The 10,212-nt window shown below is 40.3% G+C and overlaps 1 pseudogene; it reads left to right on the forward strand.

The window, feature by feature from the left end:
* Positions 1 to 1,298: 1,298 nt before the first annotated feature.
* Positions 1,299 to 6,690, forward strand: LOC138241278 (deoxyribonuclease-2-alpha-like; annotated as a pseudogene).
* The last annotated feature ends 3,522 nt before the right edge of the window (positions 6,691 to 10,212 follow it).

A 10,212-nucleotide genomic window follows, 5' to 3' on the forward strand; every position in this document is an offset into this window, starting at 1 on the left:
AGTACAACAATCAAACAGCAAACTGGAACTATTTCTGATCAAATAATCTGTTCTCTGATAATAAAGTTGTTGTGAAAAAGTAATGTTACATTGATAGTTCAGGTGGGTAGCTGCGTCAGCATGCGTAGGCTGCAAAGGAACAAGTAATAGGTTTATTCCATGCTGAAAAAAAGTTTTGGCCATGGAGCCTTCTTCAGGTGTGACTCCAGTATTCAATTACTCACCAGTTAAATGAATCTTCAATTCCAACTCGGCTCTTACCTACCCAATTAATCTAATTATTTGCTTAGCCACAACGGTTTAATGTCCTTCCCCAAATCTCTGGGTGCTTCAGAGATAAAAGCCATGTCCCAATTCTTGACCTGCGCCCTAAGCCATTTCTACAAATCCGCACTTCTGTAATGTAGCGCAAGTGTGGACTTCAAGTGCGCCAGTATTAAAGGGCGCACTAGTACAAAAAGGTAAAAAACACCCTCGCGTGACGTCACTGTTTTGTCACACGGCTCAGGAGGGTCAAAATCCAAGTCGGCTGTTAAATTTCGTTGTCTGCTTGCAGTTTGATTAAATTGAATTTTATCTCGTCAATCCCTGTACAAATGTAGTGATACTGTGTTCATTCATGTTGTAAACTTAACCTCGATTCATAACAGGCGAAGTAAACTAAGGAATCACTGGCAATATTGCTGCTTATTCCAAGCTGTGTACTATTAAATACATTTCATATTGTCTGTCCCAGTACAAAATGACAGTATGAGGAACATAACGCTTTCATTCAACTAAATAAGGTAAACTTGGCTATACCTCAAAGCTTGTACTATAAAATACGAGCACCATTAAATGTTCTGTGTACAGAATACAAAGCTGGTAAATGAATAAATATACATCAGTTGAAATGGGGGTGACGAAATAAAAGGTTTGTCAAAACTTTGTACGTAGAATACATACAGTTTAAATCTAAAGTAGCCTAATGAAGTTTGTTTTTTCAAAAAAATTGTAGCGCTCCGGGGTTCACGTGGGTATGCGCCCTCTCCTCTGCCACCTCAGGTCGAACCCCCACCATTGGGGACTCGAACCTGGGCCTCCGATGCACTCGACAGGGACCCAGCCAGCTGAACTAAAGGGAAATCTCCCATCAGCCCGGCGGCTGCGGTCCCTGCTATTCACAGGGAAGGGCGGGGACGTCACCGCGCTGGTAAGCCGGCTCTCACAACCAATGGTGGCCGTATGAGTTACAATATTATGAGTTCTAAAACTTAAAAAAAGTTCAATTGTACCAATACGTGAATATTTTATTCTCCATGGCAACTTCTTTCCGCCTTGATACGTTAGAATGTGGAACGTCACCATTCCGCGAGCAACTGGGGGTAATTCCCTACAGCGGAGTCCATTCCGATGAAGACTTCAGAGAAGTCTGCATTGGCGGTGCTGGTGAGCACCCTTGTGACAAATTTAGAAATGGAATAACTATTGGATTTTAAGTCTTTTTTTCCTTTCAATAGTTCGTTTTGAAACGATTCACCAGAATGTATTCTTGAGGAGAGTAATGTTTGTGAGATGCTTGCCTTGCCTCGCTTCTTTTAGTCAACTGTTGACTCTTTGTCAACTGCTGCAGTTCAGTTCTACAGAGCTCTGCTGGTTTAAAATGCAGAAAATGAGCTCTAATCGCATAAGATTATTCCAGTTTTGCCACAATGCTCATGTCAAACATGGGCAATCCCTAAAAACAAGAGCTATTTTCGCTTTGTAGGCCACTACATCACCTAGAAATGATCAAGGCTGCTTGACCCTTCTTCTCTTGCCACAGGTTCTGTTCATCTCCCAGAAGCACCAGTGCACCCACAGACTGGCAACAGACACTAGTATTGTTTAAGTGCCCTTTTTATTTTCTAGTGATCTCAACAGTTAACACTGTCCAACACCCAGGACACATTGTACAGTGTCACAGTTCTAGAGCAGTATACAGGATGTGATACTCTTTTATGTGTTTTTGGAATCATACAGGTTTATTCTGTATAAGTTGCCAGACCACGATGAAGGAAGAGGTCTGCGATACCTCTACATGGATGACCATACCAATGGCTGGGTATATGGGAAGAAATTGGTGAATGACTCCAAGAGTGCAGTGGGGCAGACTTTGCAGCCTTTTTTGTCCTACATTCATAAAAAGGTAAGAAACCTTTATTTATTATTTGTGTCATCTCCCAGAAAGTGAGGTCAGGATATACATTGTCTTTTCGATTTGTTTATTTTCACAGGTTTCTCTTATAATTCAAAAGCCTTTTGTGCAATACAAATACAAACTTTAAGGTAAGTAACATTTTATAATGTACAAGACAGAAGGACACAGAAAATGGGGGGGGAAACATCATAGACAGCACAACAAACAATAGAATTGTATCTGTAATACTTGCTGGGTTTGCTTGCTTATTCCTATGATTAAAGCCAAGTGCAATGTTTGCTACATATGCAGGATGTGAATTGTTCATTTTATATATATCTAAAATAAAATATTTTAACATTTACACTATTTCAGGGTAGAACATTTACACGTGTGATTCTGCAGATGTTGTCCAAATCATTGATTCAGTAGAAAACATTTATTTTAGGATTTACTGTGTATGGTCAAGACATGATGGCACGTCCGAAGTATATACTGTGTCTTTAGAATACCAACACCAGCTTTCTGTGTTTTCTGGTTTTAAAACTTGAATCATAAAGCTTTAAAGTATATATTTCCATCTTGTTTTTGTTCATTATTTTTTTTCCCATTTCCATTTCTTTGACTGAGGCATCACATAAGCTAAGAACAAATCTGTTGCCTTCAAAGCTTTTTCTCCTGGTGAAAATCACTGAGTTTAAAAACACTTCTGTAAGTCAATATAACACTGATGTTTATAATAAAAAATTCATCTGCTGGGTAAAACAAAACTAAAGATGCTTGTTGTGGGCTTTATTGAATTGAATTTACAGTAGCAGATTTCTAAATGAATACAGTAAATTAAATTGTTGAGATTAAGAGATAGATGTACATACTTCATGGCCAATTGTCAGTTGAAGAGAAATGAAAACAATTAATAGGATTAAGAAAAGCCCTATTTTGGACTATGGTTTTCAATTCTCTTAATCTGACTTTTGGCCATGAAGTATGTTCAGTTTAATTCGGTTGGACAAAAAAGCCAAAAGTCAGATTAAGAGAACTGAAAACTAGCCCAAAATAGAAGATTTTTTGTTTAGTTTGATCAATTATACAGTTCGTTTGATTCTTGAACTTAATTGATTAATTGACTTCGTCAGCTGGAAGCAGGCTTGATAATGGACTCTGTTCAAAAAGAGCAGACTTGTCCTTTAAAAACATTGAAACTGAAAAACCAGACGGATCAAAAACGATAAGAGATTTGAATATATCTTGTGTGACCTTTTTCAGGGATTGTGATGTTACAGACAGGAGTGTGGCTGGTTCACAGCACCCCAGAACTTCCAGATGTGAAAAATCATTCTACATCATTCTTGCCCTCCAGTGGGCATGAAAATGCACAGACCTTCTTCTGCGGGACTTACACATACAGCACCTTCAAGGACATAGGTAGGCGTTCACATGTACATACAGCTGTGTGAACCTTTTCTTGAACAAGTTTGATTGCTGAGCTTTAGTATGTCCATGGCATTGACATCACAGTTGTCTATCACTTTCTGAAAGCCTTTGGTACAATTTTTCCAGATTTTAAGATTCAAGTATTGGTTATTTGCATTCTTGTTCTGGTTTGGAGCACCTTTTCTTTTCCTATTCTAAATTTACCTGTGGGCAAAAACCAGTCTATTCTGTTATTTTCTGTTGGTGGTTCAATTTCATATGCAAGCTTAATATAACCCTGAGAATAGGTGGACACTAATAGACTTACACCTCATTGTGTATACAGATGAAAATAAATACCAAAATAGTCTTAGACTTTCTAATTAAATCTAAATGATGTGTATTGTGGCTGCTGAAAATGTATGTCAACATTTTAGAACTTGGAGGATAGTTTAACAAGTGAAAATAAATAAAGGAAACTCTCCAGACTAATGGAAAAAGAAAGGGGGCATTTGACCTGGATGTATGAAAATGCCATGCCTACTCTTGGTTATTTTTCATTCTTGTCTCTACAGCTGTGCAACTCCAGTATATCCATGTATACTCTTTTGACTATCACGTCCCCCAAACCTTCCACAGAGACCTTCAGTGTGTGGCTCAGAGAACATGCTATCCCAGGAAAGAGCCTTGGTTTAAGCAGCTGCCCCTGACATCTTTAGCAGGGTAAACTTTCACCAGCTTTGCAAAATGCTCTAGATTTAATGACGGTGAGCACCACTCAAGGCAGAGCTAGAGTCTGCAGAAAAAAAAATCAGTAAAGTCTATGGATCACGTTTATTTCCCAACTGAGCGCTTCTTTAGAAACTATTCTCCAATTCAAGATACAGAAACAGTATTGAACAACACAGTTGCCATGATCCATAAACAATCTCTGTGCTTCATTATTGCAGTTTGTTCCTGGGAAGTGAAAATGTCACATCAGCTATTTTTCTCATTTTAGATATTTGGGATCAATAGTTAATTTTTTGCATGCCTCTACATTTTAAAATCACAAATTAATTATCACAGTTCCAGACCTGTACCAGCTTGGAAGAGATGACAAATGTACTTATTTCTTCAAAATATGTGCTTAACAGCCCCACAGTGATGCTAAGTGTCAGAGTTGGCATAAGTTGTACTAATGGTTTTTCTTTCACTGACAACAGTACAAGAGCACTGGTGCCCAGCTGGTCATAGAGGTTGCAGTTATCGGACGCGTTTGAGATCGCTTGGATATCCCAAAGTGTCCAACCCTGTTGGTGTTGGTATCCAGTGAATTATGTATCACTGCTGAAACTTGGACAACAATGTCTGATTTACTCTGAACAAGCACTTATTGAGCCTCTCAGAATCTGAATTTATTTAATTTTTACAAAGTCTAACTCTATTGTATGTTGGCTGTTTCTAGCCAGCAAGACCCACTTTCTCACAAAGATTTTGTGGAACAATATCCAGTTTATTTTTACTCAAAGCCTTTCCCAATTGAAGATGTATTTATATAAAAAAGCATACTTTGTTTTGGTGAAACTTTCTCAATCTGCCAGCTGGCAACTGAACTTTCCTACATGTTTCTGCGGTTACACTTTAGATTTAAGGTTTCATAGCATCGCTTTCTCTCAAAAGAGATTTTATGGGATGTTAGTAAAGCATCAATTTATATTCAGTAGTAATTTAGGTTTAGGATGTGTGTCTGAGGTAGTTTGTAGGTGCTTTATTAACATTCTGTAAAGCCCAATTCTTGAACAAATTGATTAATAGAATATTTCAATCTTTTATTTATACAACAATTTAAATCAAATGTTTTTCTCTTGGTATGTTGATTTAAACATAAGAAAGGATAAAAATATAACTTGTGTAGCTTCTTTAGATACCATTTAATACCTAAGAACACGAGAGGTTACATTTGGCCCATTTAGCTAATTTCTTAGTAGTTAATTCAAGGATCTCATCCTGCTGTTTCTTGAAAGGAACCAGGACTTAAATAACATGTGCAGTTTGTTTCATTAATCTCAACTAGTTTTGAAAAGAAATTGATTACTTGATCCAAGGATCTCATTCTGCTGTTACTTTAAAGGTTATTGGAAACGGTTGTCATTTAAATACATTTAAAAAAAGGTTATGTAGAAAAGGAACAATCCAGTAAGTTTCAAACACTGCCCTTCAAAAGCAATATGTCACACTTCACACTTGATCTACTGTATATTGGTGGTGCTGATTTAAAAAAGAACGTTCTGGGTAGCAACCAGTACAGTACAGCATTCAGAGAGGGGGGGAAGAAATACACATTCACTTGTTCTCGGTTCCAGTTTGACGTTTTGGTCGCAAGTGCACTTCCTGTTTTTGGTTGGGTAGAAAGTGTGTCTGGGACAGATTCTTACAGGGAACCTGTGACACTGTTCCATTTCAGATCTCTACTCAGGTTTGCTGGTTAACTATTTAGGAGACGACTTCTTTGCCAAAAGCTGGGGGAAGCTTCATCAGCCTCTGCCGTCGAATTGCTCTGTGGCGCACAAGGTGTACAACGTGAAGACTATGCAGCTGCCAGAGGCCAGGCCTTTCAGCATCATGGTGGACCACTCCAAGTGGTGTGTGACGAAGGGTGGGGGTCAGCACTGGACCTGCATCGCGGACACGAACCGAGAGATCAGGCAAACGAGAAGAGGAGGCGGGGCTGTGTGCACAAGCAGGCCTGGAGTGTGGAAGGCCTTCCTCGCGGTAGTTGACACATTTGAGGACTGCCAGTAACACGTGGCTGGCAGAAATAGACGAACAAGAAAGGGCTGTTTTCAAAAGATACTGCATAGTTTTTCCAAGTCAAAGCAAATGGTGGTAAGTAATATGTAAGAAAACTCTGCAGTAGCTCAAGTAGGTAGTGCGTCAACACGCGTAGGCCGCAAAGGAGAAGAAAAGAAACGGGAACGGACACCTGAAGAAGACTCTACAGCTGAAATGTTTCTTTTCTTTTTTCAGCATGGAATAAACCTTTACATGTTCCTACACTATTCACTACTGACAATAGCAATAGTAAAATGTATTTGGAAAGGATATGTACTGAAAATGGCGGGTGGGGGGGGGAGTCAAATTATTTTTGCTGAGGCGATATACAAATATTTCAAATCATAAAAGTACATTCTGTTTGTGTTTCTTTAAAGGCTTGTTTGTAATAAAAGTGCTGGATCTGACCAGCCTTCCATTATTCCTGTGGCCCCATTAGGCAGTTCATATCAAGCACAAAAACTGACACTGACGTTATATTGATACTAGTAGTCCTGTTCGGCACATATCTGTGATTTTTGTTTCTGTGGATGCGTTTTTTTTTTACGCAGAAACCACACAATGGATGAATAATATATATATTTTTACTAGCTAAATCAATAACACCACAGACTACGTATTGCAAAACACAAGACAACCTATGCAACAGGTGGATAAGGTTAAATAAAAACAATCACCACATCTTCATATACAGTACAGTTACTACATTATTGATCAACTAGAAGCACTGGATTATATGACCGTTTACTCTGTGGAGCTGTCCACTTCGACTGGCTTTGTAATAGGCCTGTACAGTTTAAAAAAGTTTATGGTCACATTTTTATAAAGAATAAGGTTACAGGGTCGTGCTGGTGTTTTGACCTGGTAAGAATATCTTAAGTCTATTAAACCTTCCAGCATTCCTTAATGATTTACTGATTTTTAAGTCAAAGGCCATACATGTCTCTAATGTCGGGTAGGATTGAGTTTCCCCTTGAAGTCTTGATTTTCTGACCTGCTCAATGCCTGTGACCTCACAGTGATGTCACTCACAGTCGTGTTCTTCTCCAGTGGGTGATCTCTCTTTATAAGCTCAAAGCATGTCAAGCGGGGAAAGACTCTCTCTCATGAGTATGTCAGAGGAGTGTGTACACATTTCCTCATCCTGTTTCAATTGTGTTATTTTAACCTTTGCTAATCCGATAGGTAAATATTAAACCACATATAAGCCTTGCCCGGGAATGTAGACAGTGGAAACTGAAAAATGAACTTCACATGGCACAATTTACCATTCTTACCATTTAAAAAAAATGGCTCTTAGTTTTTAAATAAATGCGTCTAAAAATATACGTGTCTCCACACACCTGAAGAAGGCTTCACAGCCAAAACGTCATATTAGTTTATAGCCGTATCTTTAATTTGTAAAAAGCAGTTTTTTAGCAAAAAAAAAAATGTATTTCTAATATCGCACTTAAAGAGGGAGTACAAACTCCATTGAAACAGATGCCCACAGCCACAATTTAACGGCAGCTGATTGTCAGAGCCACCTGAGAAGTGACAGAGAAAAGCCTAATTTTGCAGGGAAATGGTTGTTCTCTTTGAAAGATTCAATTGAATATATGGTGTGGCGTCGCCGGGGGAAATAGGTGTAAAAGACATTTAACTCACACCACACTGAACCTCTGTGTTCTTCGTCCGTATGTCTCTCCAAATCCGTTCCGCAATCCGTTGCCAGTATCCTTAAGGTCCCAAATGTGTATGTCCACACTTCTCCGCACCATATCCAAAACCCATATCCAATAGTCCGTTATTCTTAAATTCCTTCCAGTACACTCCTAAATCTCTCGTTCCTCCAAAACACTCTCACCTTACCAGCTTCCGCCCGGCTCAGTGCTTCTGTGGCATTTCTATTCCGTTTCCCGACGGAGCTCACCTGTGTCTCATTGTTTCGCCGTATATCTTTTCCAACAGCTGGTCAGCCGGGTATCGGTGGCGGCCATCTTGCCTAGGTCTATCCAGTAGTATAGACAGCGTTTCGTTACGAAAATACCAGTTATAAATGACCCTTCCCCTGGCCCTCTTCCAATGGAATTAATATTCTGTTTGAATGTATTGAAGAAAGATGTGAAGACGGGGGTTTGAATTTAATCTTTTCTGTAGGGGGTTTAGACTTCCAAGTCACAAGCAGGGGTTTATGGCAGGAAAGGGGGTTAACTGATAAGGATTGCAGATGCCAGCTAGGAACCCCCCTGGGTGTAATGTTAAACTGACCATTTGCCCAGAACATCGTAAACTGGCCAAATACCATGAACCCCCCTCTTTACCATCATACCGAGTGACGTCAGAAACGGAGAAGAAAACACTATATAACCCAAAAGTTTGTAACAGTACGTTGAACAATACTTCGGTTTTGTTGTTTCTTGCGGGAAACAAGACTTCGGCTTTATTGTTCCTTGCATGCAATAAACTCATCTGTTTCACTTCATCTCGGGATCAAGAACCTTATTTCTTCTGTTACAACAAATTTGGCGTAGTCGGCAGGATGCTCCAGAAGGCGCAGAACTTCCCATCGGCAGGAGAGACGGTCAGCGCTCACATTACAAAGAGGTAAGGACTCCTCTTTTTAAAAAAAAAGTCCCGACTCTCTCTGACCGATTGGGAAATCTCTGCTCCCTGCGAGAATCGCCCGAGATGACGGAGTAAACGTGAGTTTCTGAATTCCTCTGGCCCGGGGAAGGCACCGGTGTATGTAATGGGTTGTTTGCTGTAAGCCCAGAATTTGGTCTGGCAGGGGTTCCGCGGTATTGTGTACAGGCGTTCGAAGCTGGTGTATGCCTTAATTGCGCGTGGAGTTTTGAACGGGTTTTGGACCCTTACCGTGAAGTCAGGACTGGTGTGGGTCTTAATTGCACCCGGAGTTCTGAAGGTCAGAACTGGTTTGGGTCTTAATTGCACCCGGAGTTCTGAGGCTCTGAATCGGTGTGGGCCTTAATTGCGCCCGGGGTTCTAGAGCAAGTGGTGCATTAAATGCACGTAGTTCAGGACTGGTGTGGGTCTTAGTTGCACCCGGAGTTCTGAAGGTCAGAACTGGTGTGGGTCTTAATTGCACCCGGAGTTCTGTGGCTCGGGATCGGTGTGGGCCTTAATTGCGCCCGGGGTTCTGGAGCTGAGTGGTGCATTAAATGCACGTATAATCCAGGATTGGTGTGGGCTTTAATTACGCCCGGGGTCCTGAGATTAGCTACGCCTTGATCGTGCACAGATTGGCGTGGCGTGGTTTTTTTTTGTTTTAAAGGAAGCAGGAGTGGAGGAGATATATGTATGTATGTTTTTGGTGTTTTCCTTGTTTGTGAAATACATATACACACGCACTACACTAACATAAACACACCTCATAATAAAAGAGCAAAGCATTAAGTAGCAGGATTTAAAGGACGTTGAGACCCGAGAATCGCCCTGATTGAGCTCAGTGCGTAAGTCCACCCCGGGGCAAAAGCAGCGATGCTGGCGTTCTGGGGATGGTGAATTACTGATCAAGAAAGGGGGTTTTCGAGGTCTCGTTTCTTACCTGTGAACAGTGCGGTGTAAATCCTCTCTAAAGTCTCTGAGAGGTATTTAGATCCGGAGGTAACAGACGCCCTTGGCTGAATGAGTGCAGGAATGCACAGGTTTTTTCAAGTGAAAACATCCCCCTACTGAATGAGCTGTTACCTCACACACGACAAAAGTAAATCTTAAAGAGACTGAACATGTGCGCTAACTGATGGTTTGAGAAAGTGGTGGAAGGGTCCGTTTAAATATCGGAAAAGTGTAAGTTGACGGAAAAGAAGGAGAAAAATATGGAAAAA

The sequence above is a fragment of the Lepisosteus oculatus genome, chromosome 9, assembly GCF_040954835.1.
Source record: "Lepisosteus oculatus isolate fLepOcu1 chromosome 9, fLepOcu1.hap2, whole genome shotgun sequence".
Taxonomy (NCBI): domain Eukaryota; kingdom Metazoa; phylum Chordata; class Actinopteri; order Semionotiformes; family Lepisosteidae; genus Lepisosteus; species Lepisosteus oculatus.